The sequence below is a fragment of the Bufo bufo genome, chromosome 3 (assembly GCF_905171765.1).
Source record: "Bufo bufo chromosome 3, aBufBuf1.1, whole genome shotgun sequence".
In the NCBI taxonomy this organism is placed as follows: Eukaryota; Metazoa; Chordata; class Amphibia; order Anura; family Bufonidae; genus Bufo; species Bufo bufo.
The window spans coordinates 324,081,455-324,100,535 of NC_053391.1; positions in this window are offsets into that span (position 1 = coordinate 324,081,455).

The window sequence follows — 19,081 nt, forward strand, 5'->3', positions numbered from 1 at the left end:
ACCTAAATGCTGCCTATGGATGGTAATCAAGGCGCATTTAGATTGGAGTTTATACACCTCCACATATAAATATACGATTTAAATGACAAAAATACATGGTCTCAAAAGGCAGGAAATGTTCAACCCCAAATGCAGTTGTGCATTTATGCTCGGGGGAGCAGATACTGCGCTTGTGGTCTGTTGCTAAGGGTGATCCCCAGCAAAAAATGCATACAGTGGAGGATGACGGCAGCAGACCACAAGTGCCACAAAGACTTATGTGTGTTTAGGCACACTGGAGGTAACTGGGAGCTGTTTGCTGTGAGTCGGACCTTACGCTGCTGTAATTTGCCCACTGGCTCCTGGTACTACCCATACGGTACAGGTAGGTTTAGCATTAGGTCCCGTGCCACTTGAGAAACCTTGGCGTGGTGCGCGGGCTCAGGTATGTCCTTAATATAAGGATATACTGGCTAAAGTCACATTTTTTACATCAGTGTGAATGTTTAGTCAGATGTAACTGTTTGCATCCACCAAAGAAGTGCACCTATTCTTGTAACTATTTATTCTATATATCATTCCACATCCACACATTTTACCATCTGGTGTAGGATGTCTCAGTGGCACTTGTGGTCTGCTGCGGGCATTCTCCACTGTATGCATTTTTTGCTGGGGATCGCCCTTAGCAACAGACCACAAGCACAGTATCTGCTCCCCCAAGCATAAATACACAACTGCATTTGGGGTTGAGCATTTCCTGCCTTTTGAGACCATGTATTTTTGTCATTTAAATCGCTTATTGTGATAATACCCTACCACATATTTTACATTATTTTGATACCTGATTTCTGTCAGCCGACAGATGTCTCAGATTAAACTGAAGTCAGATTTATATCATTATCCATATATATATATATATATATATATATATAAAAAAAATCAACCATACATTCATAGAACTGAACTCAGTTCCTTGGAGATGATACCGTGATATAAGACTAATTTTCAACAGTATGTATAAATCTCCCTTGATTGGAAAAAAAATCTGAATGATACTGCAGTTACAGACTAGCCTTATTCCAAACCAGATTCTACACCCAAAATATGGTTAATTGAATATATATATTTGTACAAATATATTATTTTTGTTCTCCTAAAAAATATAGGAATGTTTATACTATACCAGTGTATTGGCTAGCAGAAATCAATTTCTAGATTCAGGACTATAGACTGGTCTGGTCCTATTTGTCCCCGGACGGTTGTGTCCTCCTTGAAAAGATTGAGGAATGGAATGGTGTTCTCATGGAATGGGTGGATCCCCCTGGTTGACTGGATAGGTGGTCCTAGTTCATCGGATGGTTCTGATGATTTCCTCAGGTAGGTATATCAGATGGAATCAGATGGCCTCCCTTCTTTCAGCTCACACCACCTTTTTATCCCATTCAAAAATGGGATTGGTCTGGATTTGATCATTAACTAGTGACATCACAAATGCTAATTCCCCCAACTATTTCGTAATACATCTCTTAATTTTTACTCTACCACTAGATGGCACTAGGGCTCTATGTAAAAAGTTTTGACAATTATAGCTATTTCCTATATTTTCCTTTTTAATTTGAAGAAGGGGTAATCTTTAATTGGTATTTTAGACAGAACTTCTAGAACAATAGAATGTAAATATAAAAGTGTATCCAGGATTAGACCCCTATTCTCAAGGATTTGTAGGTACACAACTCCTAGACATGACTAAAGACCTTTCCTATTCATTGTGATAAACCAGGATTAAGGTGATACTTTGCCCTTTGTCTTGATGAAGACATTGTTTGCTTATGAACATCTGTACTTACAATCCCCTTTCCAGAGATCTTCCGAGAAACAGATAATTAACTTCACACCAGTCTCTAACATAGCACTCTGAAACTACATTGGAATTTCCACTAAATGAATATCCCTTTATCAAACTTCTAGTTATATAAAACACCCAATTTTAGAACATATCATATAAAAACTAAAAATCCATTCCTATGAGGATTAATATAAACATTACAATGAATACTAAATAAAATAATTTTTACTCACTGGAAATAACTCAAAATTCTGCATATTCCCTTATCTGATTAATGCATTTTATTATACATGTGAAACCTTCTTTTTACAAAAACAGACTGTGTATACACTTTTGCGCAGATCGCTAATATCTCAGTTAGTCTTTGAGAGCTTCACCTCACCTTAACCTTTTAAAACTAGACAAAATTGACCCCCAATGTTCATTTTTACATATTTAGAAAGACCTTTTCAATAAGTATATTTTTATGCTCAATAATTCTGACACTTCACTGTTGCAATTATTTGTGGCAAAATCGTTTAGTGGCCTATTTCAGTACAAAAAGAAAAATATATATGCATTTCACTGTTGCAGTTATTTGTGGTGAAAGTGTTTAGTGACCAATTTCAGTACAAAAAGAAAAATATATTCATCGCTTTTAGGGGTGTTTTAATTTGCTTTCAATTTTTTTAGTATGTCAAACAGAGAAGTGCCAGGTCATGCACAGAGAAGTGGCAGAGGCCTAAATGTTTCTGGCGCAGGCAGAGATCGCAGCAGAGTAAGGGGGCGTGGCAGCAGGAGTCGCAGCGAGAGGCCTGAGCTCCCGGTGTCATCTAGTGGTCGTGTCTTGACCAGCAACCCAGCGGTTCTTGATTGGCTAACTCGGTCATCCACTTCATCCCAAGTGACATCAGACACCCCCAGCCAACAGTCGGTGGGTTCGTAAGACACAACCTTTAGTTGGCATGGCCCGGGAGCAGGCCCTGTGCCCTCACCTGTCCTCAACCTGCCTCTGTCCTTTGCTGTTCCTTCAGCCACAGAAGTATTGTATGCTGTGGGCTCAGCTCCACTATACAGCAAGGACAAGCTACTAGAAGACAGTCAGCAGCTACTGCCCAGCCAAGATCTGGAGGAGACATCCGCCGCTTCCTCCGCTAGGCAGACAAGTAGTGATGAGGAGAGTGGCATGGGAGGTGGTATTGCGAGCGGTCAGGCTCCTGACCCAAAGACCGTTGAGGAGGACATCAGTGATGTGCAGACACTACTCGATGATAATGAAGCTGATCGCACTTGGGAGCCGGGTGCAAAAGGGGGCTTCATTATCATCAGGAGAAGAGGGTGGCAGCTTACCCATGAGGCAGCGGCTGAGCTAGCAAGGTGGTAGCATGGCTGGGAGTCAGCAGGAGAACAGCAGTGGGAGGTCGGGAGCCAAACATGCCCGGGGTAGACCACCTGTTTCGCAACAGCCTACCTGCCCGGGAAGTAGTGCTCAACATATGCAGCATCACCATAAAGTGGCCTGGGAGAACCATGGCTCTGATGTGGTGGTCCAGCTGCATCACCAAGTGGCACGCACCCGATTTCAGGCAGTCAAGGCCCCACCACCATACCCGAAGGGAGCTGTCTGTCATTCCCATCTTCTGCTGGTCCAGATGCTCCTGCTCATCCTCCTACTACTACTCGTCAGTCATTCCATCAGCAATCGATCACCAAAGCGATTGCCAAGAGACAGCATTATGGGTTCACTCATCCAACGGCGCAGAAGCTGAATGTGCTCCTGGCCAAGTTGCTGGTGCTGCATTCTTTCCTTTTCCAAGTTGTGGACTCTGCACCTTTCAGAGAACTGATGGCTTGTGCCAAGCCAAGGTGGAGAGTCCCAAGCCGCTATTTCTTTGCAAAAAAGGCAGTACCAGCCCTGCACAAATATGTAGAACAGAAGGTGGGCCAGTCCTTGAGCCTGTTGGTGTGTGCCAAAGTGCACGGCAGCGCCGACGTGTGGAGCTGTAACTACGGTCAGGGACAATACATGTCCTTTACAGCCCACTGGGTGAATGTGGTTCCTGCACAGCCCACCAGCAACTTGGCCAGGTCACGCCGCTTCCGCCCCCACATTGTCGCGGCGTTGGTCCTGCGACAACTTCCACCATGTCCTCAGCCTCCACTGCAGGGTCAAGTCACAGTGCCCCTCCTGCATACCACATGTGCAGGGAACAGTGGTGTCACGCTGTTCTGCATCTCGTTTGCCTTGGCGAACAGAGTCACACAGGGGAGGAACTGCTCAGTGTCCTTCAGCAAGAAATCAAGTCCTGGCTTTCTCTGCGACAACTGAAAATCAGAACCATGGTGACTGACAACGGTAAGAACATTGTGGCGGCGCTGCGTCAAGGAGGGCTGAGCCATGCGCTGTGTTCAATATGGTTGTCAAGCGGTTCCTGAAGTCTTCCACCCATATGCAAGACATCCTAAAAATGGCCAGGAAACTTTGCATGCATTTCAGCCACTCGTACACCCTCCTTGAGCTGCAGCAGCAGAACGGCATCCCCCATTATAGGCTGATATGTGACATTTCCGCCTGTTGGAATTTCACCCTCCTTATGTTGGACCAACTATACGAACAGAGTAAGGCCATCAACGATTTATTGATGATCCAAGCGGATAGGAGTACTCCCCTGTGTAACTTCGATGTCAGCCAGTGGCAGCTCATGCGTGACACCTGCCGTTTGCTCAGGCCATTTGAGGACGCCACGTTATTTGTCAGTCACTTAGGAGTACGGGATGAACAACGTCATTCCACTGCTTCATGTCCTGGGACAGATGATGTTAACAATGGCTGGTCAGGGGACAGGAGACATGGCGCCTAGCTCTCACGGCCACATGAGCCCTGTGGGGGCTAAACTGGAAGAGGAGGAGGAGGGAGAGGAGGACATTGGAGCACAGGCAATGTGTAGTGAAATGGGTGGTTTTTCTACTCAGCTGACAGGAGAGAAGGAGCAGCCAGAGGAGCTACAGGGCAATGAGGAAGACAAGACAGAAGACCCAGACACACCTTGGCAGTATGCAGTGAAGATGACGGCAGGGAGTCCCTCCGAGTCACTTGCACAAATGGCCCGATGCATGCTCACTTGCTTGCGTAGTGACTAGTGTTGATCGAGCACTGTAGTGCTCAGGCCGAACACATCGGGATGTTCGGATGCTCGACCGAGCACCCGAGTATAATGAAAGTCAATGGGAGAACCCGAGCATTAAACCGGGTACCCCCTGCCCTGAAGAGGGGAGGGTGCCTGGTTCATAGGAAAATGTCAGAAATGATGGAAACGCCACTGAAATGGTTCTGGAACAGCATGGGGAGGATGTCTGGATGCATCTTGTACTCGCAGGTCGCTGCTGGGAACGATGTTGTCTGAATAGTACGCCACTTTTACAGACTGACAATAATACGCACAAAACCGAAGAAAAAAAAATTGATTTTAGTTGAAAAATTGATTGGAAACATTCTTTCCTCTATATTTACTTGTATATAAAGTGCAAGTGCTGCCAAAAATTACAAGGAAGAGGCACTCTGATACAACCTGTATATCACATAAAGGAGGGCCTCATTCGCATTGTGGTACAATTGTTCATGTAGTGGGACTCCTACACTCATAAAGCCTATGCACTAAGTGAAAGGGCTGCCAAAAATTACAAGGAACCGACACTCCAAAACACCCTTTGTTACACATAAAGGAGGACATCATACACAGCCTTGAAAAATTATGATCGATGGCGTGATGGTGACCCTCAAAAACATTTGGAGCAAGGGCCTGCTGATCTGACCATCTAAAACATTATGGGCAAGGGCCTGCAGGTGAGCTGACCCTGTAAAATATTGTAGGCATAGATCTGCTGGTGAGCTGACCCTGTAAAAGAATTTAGTTGCGGGCCTGCTGGTGAGCTGACCCTGTAAAAGATTTTAGGTGCGGGCCTGCTGGTGGGCTGACCTTGTAATAGATTTTAGGTGTGGGCCTGCTGGCGAGCTGACCCTCTAAAACATTATATGCAAGGGCCTTCAGGTGAGCTAACCATGTAAAACATTATATACGAGGGTATGCAGGTGAGCTGACCCTCAAAAAATTAAATGCGAGGGCCTTCAGGTGAGCTGACCCTGTAAAAGATTTGAGGTGTGGTTATGCTGGTGAGCTGACCCTGTAAAAGATCTGAGGTGCGGGCCTGCTTGTGAGCTGACCCTGTAAAAGATTTTATGTGCGGGCCAGCTGGTGAGTTGACACAGTAAAAGATTGTAGGTGATGGTCTGCTGGTTAGCTGACCATCTAAAAAATTATATGTGAGGGCCTGCAGCTGAGCTGACCCTCTAAAAAATTATATGCGGGGGGGGGGGGGGGGAGGTGCTAATGGCGCTGTGAGACGTGCTTCCACATAGCTCCTGAACGACTCCGGCACATACAGTACAGACCAAAAGTTTGGACACACCTTCTCATTCAAAGAGTTTTCTTTATTTTCATGACTATGAAGGCATCAAAACTATGAATTAACACATGTGGAATTATATGCATAACAAACAAGTGTGAAACAACCGAAAAGATGTCATATTCTAGGTTCTTCAAAGTAGCCACCTTTTGCTTTGATTACTGCTTTACACACTCTTGGCATTCTCTTGATGAGCTTCAAGAGGTAGTCCCCTGAAATTGTCTTCCAACAGTCTTGAAGGAGTTCCCAGAGATGCTTAGCACTTGTTGGCCCTTTTGCCTTAACTCTGCGGTCCAGCTCACCCCAAACCATCTCGATTGGGTTCAGGTCCGGTGACTGTGGAGGCCAGGTCATCTGGCGCAGCACCCCATCACTCTTCTTCATGGTCAATTAGCCCTTACTTTCAAAGTTTTCCCGAGTTTTCGGCTGACTGACTGACCTTCATTTCTTAAAGTAATGATGGCCACTCGTTTTTCTTTACTTAGCTGCTTTTTTCTTGCCATAATACCAATTCTAACAGTCTATTCAGTAGGACTATCAGCTGTGTATCCACCTGACTTCTCCTCAACGCAACTGATGGTCCCAACCCCATTTGTAAGGTAAGAAATCCCACTTATTAAACCTGGCAGGGCACACCTGTGAAGTGAAAACCATTTCAGGGGACTACCTCTTGAAGCTCATCAAGAGAATGCCAAGAGTGTGCAAAGCAGTAATCAAAGCAAAAGGTGGCTACTTTGAAGAACCTAGAACACGACATATTTTCAGTTCTTTCACACTTGTTTATGTATATAATTCCACATGTGTTAATTCATAGTTTTGATGCCTTCAGTGTGAATCTACAATTTTCATAGTCATGAAAATAAAGAAAACTCTTTGAATGAGAAGGTGTGTCCAAACTTTTGGTCTGTACTGTATATCTCAAACAGGACGCCATCAGACATCCTAAATCCATGAAGGGGCGCAGAAGGAGAACCTCTTCAACCCCTGCGCCTGTGAAATGATCCTCGGGAGCCATCTCCCGATATTTCGGCCACCGCAGTCATTCTGGTGAGCAGCAAGAGGAAGACGAGTTTCTCAAGATGGCGAAGGCATACAGTGAAGCCGTATCTCCCACACAACGCTGTGCGCTTGTTCCTCAGGAATCACTTACACCTCGGCAAGCCATGACTCTAGGTAGCGGCGATTCTCCTTCCTCTTATGCAGGGGCAGTCAGCCCACGTTCACATGCCTCATCCTCCCCCGCCATGTCTGCTACCACTGCTGCGGCGCAAGCCTCCTCACCCTGTTATAGTGGCCCTGCAGATAACTATCTCAGGGCAGTGCAAAGTTCTGACACACAGGAGAACATGGGGGACTGGGACTGGAAGGCGCATCTCAAGTCTCTCCCTACTAAATTGGAGATAGACTCCCTATTCCTACGTCTTGAGGCGTCCCATAAACAAGATATTGAGGCCTTACAACATGCTTGTGGAACATTCCCTTCAAATACAAGATATTCTCTCTCACTTGGACGATATGGAAAATCGTAATAGGAGAAACAATCTCGTATACGGGGACTTCCGGAATCCGTCCTGCCACAAAATCTAGAGCCATGGGCTATTTCCTTTTTTGGATCTCTAATATCCAGACCAGCTGATCATCCTATAGAAATCGACCAAATACACAGGGTCTTGGGCCCTAAATCCGGGGACCCATCCCGTCGACGAGATGTCATCTGTAGGATACATTTCTACAAAGATAAGGAAGCAATCTTGAAAGCAAGCAGGAATACAGAACCAACTTTATTCGAGAATAATGAGATCCTAATTCTACCCGATTTGGCGAGACATACCCTGATGTCACGTAAACCTTGAAACCACTCCTAGAGGCGCTCAAGACCAATAACATTGTATACAGATGGGGCTATCCTTTCCAATTAATAGCTAAAAAGGACGGAAAGTCAGCAGTGTTCAAATCCTTAGTAGACCTGTCCCGCTTCCTGGCGACCTTTGATTTCCCGCGCATTGAACTGCCGGACTGGCCACGTCCAAGAGAGACTTTCTCCATTCCACACAGGGAACAATGGCAGAAAAATCCACCTAAGCAGAAGAGACCCTCCAGACGCTCTCAAGGCCCAGACAGTTGAATGTTGATGGCGTTTTATATCTGTATCCTCTCTTTTGCAGCAGAGGCCACTGTCCTATTATCTCATTGCGTTTAAACTCTTTTTGATGTCCTCCTTTTATGGATATCACATGCTGTGATTTCTCTATTACTGCCTTCTCTGTCCTGTTAAATCTAATGTTAATTGTTACTTGCCGTTGAGTTTAGTAAGGTGGCTGCTGAGCCTTTGTCCTCTTCTCCTTCACCTAGGGACGACGACATTAGATGTTGCTAGTGACTGAAGCCACTATTTAGGTTATAACTGAGTTGACATAGTCGACTCTCCCTTATACTCCTGTATCTTCCTTTTTATTTTCCCCTTCTTACGTTACTGTGTGTTTGTCTTTCACTCCTAGTGTTTTCTTCCCCTTGTACGAATTCTCTGCCTTTATAGGTGTGAGCTTCCTTAATAATAGTTGAGTCCTTACACGTATTTCATGATGGCACCCCTATCATTTTGTACCTATAATGTGCGTGGTTTTAACAAACCCAAGAAACTGAGTCAGGTGCTGTACCGCCTACATAAGAAAAGGGTTATGATTAGGGATGAGCGAACCCGAACTGTATAGTTCGGGTTCGTACCGAATTTTGGGGTGTCCGTGACACGGACCCGAACATTTTCGTAAAAGTCTGGGTTCGGGTTCGGTGTTCGGCGCTTTCTTGGCGCTTTTTGAAAGGCTGCAAAGCAGCCAATTAACAAGCGTCATACTACTTGCCCCAAGAGGCCGTCACAGCCATGCCTACTATTGGCATGGCTGTGATTGGCCAGTGCAGCATGTGACCCAGCCTCTATATAAGCTTGGGTCACGTAGCGCTGCACGTCACTCTGCTGTTACAAGTGTAGGGAGAGGTTGCAGCTGCGACGTTAGGGCGAGATTAGGCAGTGATTAACTCCTCCAAAAGACTTCATTCAGTGATCGATCTACAGCTGTGGATCATTGAACTGCTGCTATTCAATTGCTCACTGTTTTTAGGCTGCCCAGAGCGTTTTTCATTCACTTTTTTCTGGGGTGATCGGCGGCCATTTGGTGTCTTGTGGTGCGCCAGCACAAGCTGCCACCAAGTACATTTAACCATCAATAGTGTGGTTATTTTTTGGCTATATCCTACATCAGGGTCAAGCTGAGCCTGTCACCAAGTGCATTTAACCATCAATAGTGTGGTTATTTTTTGGCCATATACTACATCAGGGGCAAGCTGAGCCTGTCACAAAGTGCATTTAACCATTAATAGTGTGGTTGTTTTTTCGCCATATACTACATCAGGGGCAAGCTGAGCCTGTCAAAAAGTGCATTTAACCATCAATAGTGTGGTTATTTTTTGGCTATATCCTACATCAGGGTCAAGCTTTCATCAAGTGCATTTAACCATCAATAGTGTGGTTATTTTCTGGCCATATACTACATCAGGGGCAAGCTGAGCCTGTCACGAAGTGCATTTAACCATCAATAGTGTGGTTATTTTTTGGCCATATACTACATCAGGGGCAAGCTGAGCCTGTCACGAAGTGCATTTAACCATCAATAGTGGGGTTGTTTTTTGGCCATATACTACATCAGGGGCAAGCTGAGCCTTTCACAAAGTGCATTTAACCATTAATAGTGTGGTTATTTTTTGGCTATATCCTACATCAGGGTCAAGCTGTCATCAAGTGCATTTAACCATCAATAGTGTGGTTATCTTTTGGCCATATACTACATCAGGGGCAAGCTGAGCCTGTCACCAAGTGCATTTAACCATCAATAGTGTGGTTATTTTTTGGCCATACACTACATCAGGGGCAAGCTGAGCCTGTCACAAGTGCATTTAACCATCAATAGTGTGGTTATTTTTTGGCCATATACTACATCAGGGGCAAGTTGAGCCTGTCACGAAGTGCATTTAACCATCAATAGTGTGGTTATTTTTTGGCTATATCCTACATCAGGGTCAAGCTGTCATCAAGTGCATTTAACTATCAATAGTGTGGTTATTTTCTGGCCATATATTACATCAGGGGCAAGCTGAGCCTGTCACCAAGTGCATTTAACCATCAATAGTGTGGTTATTTTTTGGCTATATCCTACATCAGGGTCAAGCTGAGCCTGTCACAAAGTTATTCTCAATAACCTCACACACACGCTACTGTGCAATTCCAAGTCTAATTCTGTGTGTAAACGTATACCTGTCACCCAGCGCCTAAAAAATAGGCCTCAAATTTATATTCATCCAAATCTGTCATTATTGCTTTGGCTGGTCAAGTTATTTAGTGTCCGTCAAAGCGCAGTTTTTGTTCTGGGTTGAAATACAATTCCCAATTTTGCAATTCTCTAAATTAGTGGTTTCTGCTGTATCAGGCCTACTTTAAATCTATCCCTAAAAGGGTATATAAGATTCAAGGTGCAGATAGGGTTATTCTCAATAACATCACACACACACTACAGTGCAATTCCAAGTCTAATTCTGTGTGTAAACGTATACCTGTCACCCAGCGCCTAAAAAATAGGCCTCAAATTTATATTCATCCAAATCTGTCATTATTGCTTTAGCTGGTCAAGTTATTTAGTGTCCGTCAAAGCACAGTTTTTGTTCTGGGTTGAAATTCAATTCCCAATTTTGCAATTCTCTAAATTAGTGGTTTCTGCTGTATCAGGCCTACTTTAAATCTATCCCTAAAAGGGTTTATTAGATTCAAGGTGCTGATAGGGTAATTCTCAATAACTTCACACACACGCTACTGTGCAGATCCAAGTCTAATTCTGTCCGTAAACGTATACCTGTCACCCAGCGCCTAAATAATAGGCCTCAAATTTATATTCAGCTAAATCTGTCATTACTGCTGTGCCTATATTAGTGTAATACGGTACCTAAATAGATAGCCAGATAGTGTTAGGTGTCTGTAAAAAAAGGCCTGAATTTGAATTCAATACATTGGGCCAAATAATATTTTTCTTATTGTGGTGAACGGTAACAATGAGGAAAACCTCTAGTAAGGGACGCGGACATGGTCGTGGTGGTGTTAGTGGACCCTCTGGTGCTGGGAGAGGACGTGGCCGTTCTGCCACAGCCACACGTCCTAGTGAACCAACTACCTCAGGTCCCAGTAGCCGCCAGAATTTACAGCCATATTTGGTGGGGCCCAATGCCGTTCTAAGGATAGTAAGGCCTGAGCAGGTACAGGCATTAGTCAATTGGGTGTCCGACAGTGGATCCAGTACGTTCACATTATCTCCCACCCAGTCTTCTGCAGAAAGCGCACAGATGGCGCATGGAAACCAAGCCCATCAGTCTGTCACATCACCCCCATGCATATCAGGGAAACTGTCTGAGCCTCAAGTTATGCATCAGTCTCTTATGCTGTTTGAAGACTCTGCTGGCAGGGTTTCCCAAGGGCATCCACCTAGACCTTCCCCAGCGGTGGAAGACATAGAATGCACTAACGCACAACCACTTATGTTTCCTGATGATGAGGACATGAGAATACCACCTCAGCATGTCTCTGATGATGACGAAACACAGGTTCCAACTGCTGCGTCTTTCTGCAGTGTGCAGACTGAACAGGAGGTCAGGGATGAAGACGATGCAGGGGACGATGAGGTCCTAGACCCCACATGGAATGAAGGTCGTGCCACTGACTTTCACAGTTCGGAGGAAGAGGCAGTGGTGAGACCGAGCCAACAGCGTAGCAAAAGACAAAGAGGGAGCAGTGGGCAAAAGCTGAACACCCGCCGCCAAGAGACTCCGCCTGCTACTGACCGCCGCCATCTGGGACCGAGCACCCCAAAGGCAGCTTCAAGGAGTTCCCTGGCATGGCACTTCTTCAAACAATGTGCTGACGACAAGACCCGAGTGGTTTGCACGCTGTGCCATCAGAGCCTGAAGCGAGGCATTAACGTTCTGAACCTTAGCACAACCTGCATGACCAGGCACCTGCATGCAAAGCATGAACTGCAGTGGAGTAAACACCTTAAAAACAAGGAAGTCACTCAGGCTCCCCCTGCTACCTCTTCTGCTGCTGCCGCCTCGGCCTCTTCTGCTGCTGCCCCCACCTCGGCCTTTTCCTCCGCCTCTGGAGGAACGTTGGCACCTGCCGCCCAGCAAACATGGGATGTACCACCAACACCACCACCTGCGTCACCAAGCATCTCAACCATGTCACACGGCAGCGTTCAGCTCTCCATCTCACAAACATTTGAGAGAAAGCGTAAATTCCCACCTAGCCACCCTCGATCCCTGGCCCTGATAGCCAGCATTTCTAAACTACTGGCCTATGAAATGCTGTCATTTAGGCTGGTGGACACAGACAGCTTCAAACAGCTCATGTCGCTTGCTGTCCCACAGTATGTTGTTCCCAGCCGGCACTACTTCTCTAAGAGTGCCGTGCCTTCCCTGCACAACCAAGTATCCGATAAAATCAAGTGTGCACTGCGCAACGCCATCTGTGGCAAGGTCCACCTAACCACAGATACGTGGACCAGTAAGCATGGCCAGGGACGCTATATCTCCCTAACTGCACACTGGGTAAATGTAGTGGCGGCTGGGCCCCAGGCGGAGAGCTGTTTGGCGCACGTCCTTCCGCCGCCAAGGATCGCAGGGCAACATTCTTTGCCTCCTGTCTCCTCCTACTCAGCTTCCTCCTCCTCTTCTTCCACCTGCTCATCCAGTCAGCCACACACCTTCACCACCAACTTCAGCACAGCCCGGGGTAAACATCAGCAGGCCATTCTGAAACTCATATGTTTGGGGGACAGGCCCCACACCGCACAGGAGTTGTGGCGGGGTATAGAACAACAGACCGACGAGTGGTTGCTGCCGGTGAGCTTCAAGCCCGGCTTGGTGGTGTGCGATAATGGGCGAAATCTCGTTGCAGCTCTGGGACTAGCCGATTTGACGCACATCCCTTGCCTGGCGCATGTGCTGAATTTGGTGGTGCAGAAGTTCATTTGCAACTACCCCGACATGTCAGAGCTGCTGCATAAAGTGCGCGACGTCTGTTCGAGCTTCCGGCGTTCACATCCTGCCGCTGCTCGCCTGTCTGCGCTACAGCGTAACTTCGGCCTTCCCGCTCACCGCCTCATATGCGACGTGCCCACCAGGTGGAACTCCACCTTGCACATGCTGGACAGACTGTGCGAGCAGCAGCAGGCCATAGTGGAGTTTCAGTTGCAGCACGCACGGGTCAGTCGCACTGCGGAACAGCACCACTTCACCACCAATGACTGGGCCTCCATGCGAGACCTGTGTGCCCTATGAGAAAACACTTGCGCGATGATGTCAGAGGAGGTGGCCCAGGAGGAGGAGGAGGAGGAGGAAGAGGGGTCATTTTTAGCACTTTCAGGCCAGTCTCTTCGAAGTGACTCAGAGGGAGGTTTTTTGCAACAGCAGAGGCCAGGTACAAATGTGGCCAGACAGGGCCCACTACTGGAGGACGAGGAGGACGAGGATGAGGAGGAGGTGGAGGAGGATGAGGATGAAGCATGTTCACAGCGGGGTGGCACCCAACGCAGCTCGGGCCCATCACTGGTGCGTGGCTGGGGGGAAACGCAGGACGATGACGATATGCCTCCCACAGAGGACAGCTTGTCCTTACCTCTGGGCAGCCTGGCACACATGAGCGACTACATGCTGCAGTGCCTGCGCAACGACAGCAGAGTTGCCCACATTTTAACGTGTGCGGACTACTGGGTTGCCACCCTGCTGGATCCACGGTACAAAGACAATGTGCCCACCTTACTTGCTGCACTGGAGCTTGATAGGAAGATGCGCGAGTACAAGCACACGTTGGTAGACGCGCTACTGAGAGCATTCCCAAATGTCACAGGGGAACAAGTGGAAGCCCAAGGCGAAGGCAGAGAAGGAGCAAGAGGTCGCCAACGCAGCTGTGTCACGACCAGCTCCTCTGAGGGCAGGGTTAGCATGGCAGAGATGTGGAAAAGTTTTGTCACCACGCCACAGCTAACTGCACCACCACCTGATACGGAACGTGTTAGCAGGAGGCAACATTTCACTAACATGGTGGAACAGTACCTGTGCACACCCCTCCACGTACTGACTGATGGTTCGGCCCCATTCAACTTCTGGGTCTCCAAATTGTCCACGTGGCCAGAGCTAGCCTTTTATGCCTTGGAGGTGCTGGCCTGCCCGGCGGCCAGCGTTTTGTCTGAACGTGTATTCAGCACGGCAGGGGGCGTCATTACAGACAAACGCAGCCGCCTGTCTACAGCCAATGTGGACAAGCTGACGTTCATAAAAATGAACCAGGCATGGATACCACAGGACCTGTCCATCCCTTGTGCAGATTAGACATTAACTACCTCCCTAACCATAAATTATTGTACTCCAGGGCACTTCCTCATTCAATCCTATTTTTATTTTCATTTTACCATTATATTGCGGGGCAACCCAAAGTTGAATGAACCTCTCCTCTGTCTGGGTGCCGGGGCCTAAAAATATCTGACAGTGGCCTGTTCCAGTGGTGGGTGACATGAAGCCTGATTCTCTGCTATGACATGAAGACTGATTCTCTGCTGACATGAAGCCAGATTCTCTGCTATGGGACCTCTCTCCTCTGCCTGGGTGCCTGGGCCTAAATATGTGACAATGGACTGTTCCAGTGGTGGGTGACGTGAAGTCTGATTCTCTGCCATGACATGAAGACTGATTCTCTGCTGACATGAAGCCTGAATCTCTGTTATGGGACCTCTCTCCTCTGTCTGGGTGCCGGGGCCTAAAAATATCTGACAGTGGCCTGTTCCAGTGGTGGGTGACATGAAGCCTGATTCTCTGCTATGACATGAAGACTGATTCTCTGCTGACATGAAGCCTGAATCTCTGTTATGGGACCTCTCTCCTCTGTCTGGGTGCCAGGGCCTAAAAATATCTGACAGTGGCCTGTTCCAGTGGTGGGTGACATGAAGCCTGATTCTCTGCTATGACATGAAGACTGATTCTCTGCTGACATGAAGCCAGATTCTCTGCTATGGGACCTCTCTCCTCTGTCTGGGTGCCGGGGCCTAAAAATATCTGACAGTGGCCTGTTCCAGTGGTGGGTGACATGAAGCCTGATTCTCTGCTATGACATGAAGACTGATTCTCTGCTGACATGAAGCCTGAATCTCTGTTATGGGACCTCTCTCCTCTGTCTGGGTGCCGGGGCCTAAAAATATCTGACAGTGGCCTATTCCAGTGGTGGGTGACATGAAGCCTGATTCTCTGCTATGACATGAAGACTGATTCTCTGCTGACATGAAGCCTGAATCTCTGTTATGGGACCTCTCTCCTCTGTCTGGGTGCCGGGGCCTAAATTATTAGACAATGGACTGTTCCAATGTTGGGTGACGTGAAGCATGATTCTCTGCTATGACATGAAGACTGATTCTCTGCTGACATGATGCCTGAATCTCTGCTATGGGACCTCTCTCCTCTGCCTGGGTGCCTGGGCCTAAATATCTGACAATGGACTGTTCCAGTGGTGGGTGACGTGAAGCCTGATTCTCTGCTATGACATGAAGCCTGATTCTCTGCTATGACATGAAGACTGATTCTCTGCTATGACATGAAGACTGATTCTCTGCTGACATGAAGCCAGATTCTATGTTATGGGACCTCTCTCCTCTGCCTGGGTGCCGGGGCCTAAATATCTGACAATGGACTGTTCCAGTTTTGGGTGACGTGAAGCCTGATTCTCTGCTATGACATGAAGACTGATTCTCTGCTGACATGAAGCCTGATTCTCTGCTATGGGACCTCTCTCCAATTGATATTGGTTAATTTTTATTTATTTTATTTTTATTTTTATTCATTTCCCTATCCACATTTGTTTGCAGGGGATTTAACTACATTTTGCTGCCTTTTGCAGCCCTCTAGCCCTTTCCTGGGCTGTTTTACAGCCTTTTTAGTGCCGAAAAGTTCGGGTCCCCATTGACTTCAATGGGGTTCGGGACGAAGTTCGGGTCGGGTTTGGATCCCGAACCCGAACATTTCCGGGAAGTTCGGCCGAACTTCTCGAACCCGAACATCCAGGTGTTCGCTCAACTCTAGTTATGATAGCTATGCTCCAGGAAACCCACTTTAAGGCGACTTCTATTCCGAAATGTGATAATAGGTATTATCAGACATGGTTCCATAGTCCCAATCCTACCAGCAAGGCAAGGGTTGTGTCTGTTGCGTTTCACAAGAATTTCCGGTATTCTGTTTTATCTTCCGATATTGACCCTAATGGCAGATTCCTCTTTCTGAAACTCTTGGTTGATCAATCAGTTATTACGGTGGCTAATGTCTATATTCCCAACCAGGGCCAAACATCATTTGGGTCTAGAATTCTAAGACGACTTTCCAAATTCGCAGAGGGATCCTCAATCATTCTCGGAGGAGACTTCAACATGGTGATGGACCCAGCTGTAGATTCTTCCTCTGGTAAGTCTTCAGTCTCCTCTGTGTCTCTTCGCAAATTTAAAGCTGAACTTTCGGCTCTCAGGCTGCTTGACCTTTGGCGTACACTGCATCCAGGTGTCAGGGACTATAGTTTCCACTCTCAAGTTCATAACAGTTATGGGAGATTAGACCTTCTTTTTGTGTCACAGAAGCTCCTAGACACAGGCCCCAAATGTTCCATAGATACGCGCATTTGGTCTGACCATGCTCCGGTCTTTGGTTTCTTTACAGCACACACTACTCACCCACACTCCTTTTCGTGGCGATTAAATGACAACCTACTAAATTATATTATTTGTTTAGATGACATCAAAAGGGCAGTCAAAGACTTCAGCATACATCACCTACCTCCCCAACGCTGAAATGGGAAGCCCTTAAATGTGTGCTCTGAGGCATTTTTATTTCGGATGGCGCCAGACTGAAAAGAGAGCAAACAAATAAATTGTCGGCCCTCATCTCCAATCTTAATATAAAAGAGTCCCAGAATAAGATATCCCCTTTAGATATCCTTAAAACTGATATTTCCTCCATACGACATCAAATCTTACAGATCTTAGACCACATCGCTATGTGTTAGGGATAAAATTAAGCACGGTTATTTCAAATATAGTAGAGATGGGACAGGGATTCGCTGAATCCATGAATTCCTCGAATCTTGCTGGATTCGTGGACTCGAATCCCGACGTAATTTACCGATACGAATCCGACGAATCCTGGTGGGGCCCAGACTGGTGGTGGCGGCAGCAGGGCACAGCAGAAGATGAGCGCTTCGCTGCTGCGACAAGGGAGGGAGAGGCATTTCCTTTCCCTGTTACTCTGATAGGCTGCCGGCACAAGGCCCGCAGCCTATCAGAGGCCGGTGCAGGCGGCGCGCGCCGCCTGAGCCGTACAGCGCGGGACACAGGCCAGAAGAGGCCTGCATTGCAGCGGAGGTAAGTGTTTTTTTTTTTAATCTGTTACTGGCACATTGGCGAGGGGGAGAGGTGAGAGGAACTATGATACTACTGGCACATTGGGGGGGGAGGCACTATGATACTGGCACATTATGGGGGAGATGGCACTATGATACTACTGGCACATTGGGGGGGAGGCACCATGATACTGGCACATTATGGGGGGAGATGGCACTGATACTACTGGCACATTGGGGGGGAGGCACTATGATACTGGCACATTATGGGGGGAGATGGCACTATAATACTCGCACATTGTGGGGGGAGATGGCACTATGATACTGGCACATTGGGGGGAGATGGCACTATGATATTGGCACATTATGAGGGAGATGGCACTATAATACTGGCACATTAGGGGGGTGGCACTATGATACTGGCACATTTTTGGGGAGATGGCCCTATGATACTGGCACATTATGGGGGGAGGTGGCACTATAATACTGGCACATTATGGGGGGAGATGGCACTATGATACTGGCACATTATGGGGGGAGATGGCACTATAATACTGGCACATTATGGGGGGAGATGGCACTATGATACTGGCACATTATGGGGGGAGGGGGCACTATAATACTGGCACATTATGGGGGGAGATGGCACTATGATACTGGCACATTATTGGGGGAGGTGGCACTATAATACTGGCACATTATGGGGGCAGATGGCACTATGGTACTGGCACATTGGGGGGAGATGGCACTATGATACAGGCACATTATGGGGGGAGATGGCACTATGATACTGGCACATTATGGGGGGAGATGGCACTATGATACTGGCACATTATGGGGGGAGATGGCACTATAATACTGGCACATTGGGGGTGAGATGGCACTATGATACTGGCACATTGGGGGGGAGATGGCACTATGATACCGGCACATTGGGGGGGGGGGGAGATGGCACTATGATACTGGCACATTGGGGGGAAGATGGCACTATGATACAGGCACATGGGGGGGGGAGGAGAGAGGCACTCCGCACTTGATACTGGCACATGGGGGGGAGGAGAGAGGCACTTGATACTGGCACATGATTAGGGGGGCATCTATGGGGACACTTACTGGCACATTATTGGGTGGCACTGTGGGGCCACTTCTTATTGGCACATTATTGGGGGGCACTATGGGGGCATCTACTGAGGCCACAAAGAAGGGGTATTTTATATGGGGGGCTCTGTGTGGTACTAGTATTATCAGGGGTATTATCTGTTTCTGCAGTATACAGTCGTGGCCAAAAGTTTTGAGAATGACAAAAATATTAGTTTTCACAAAGTTTGCTGCTAAACTGCTTTTAGAAC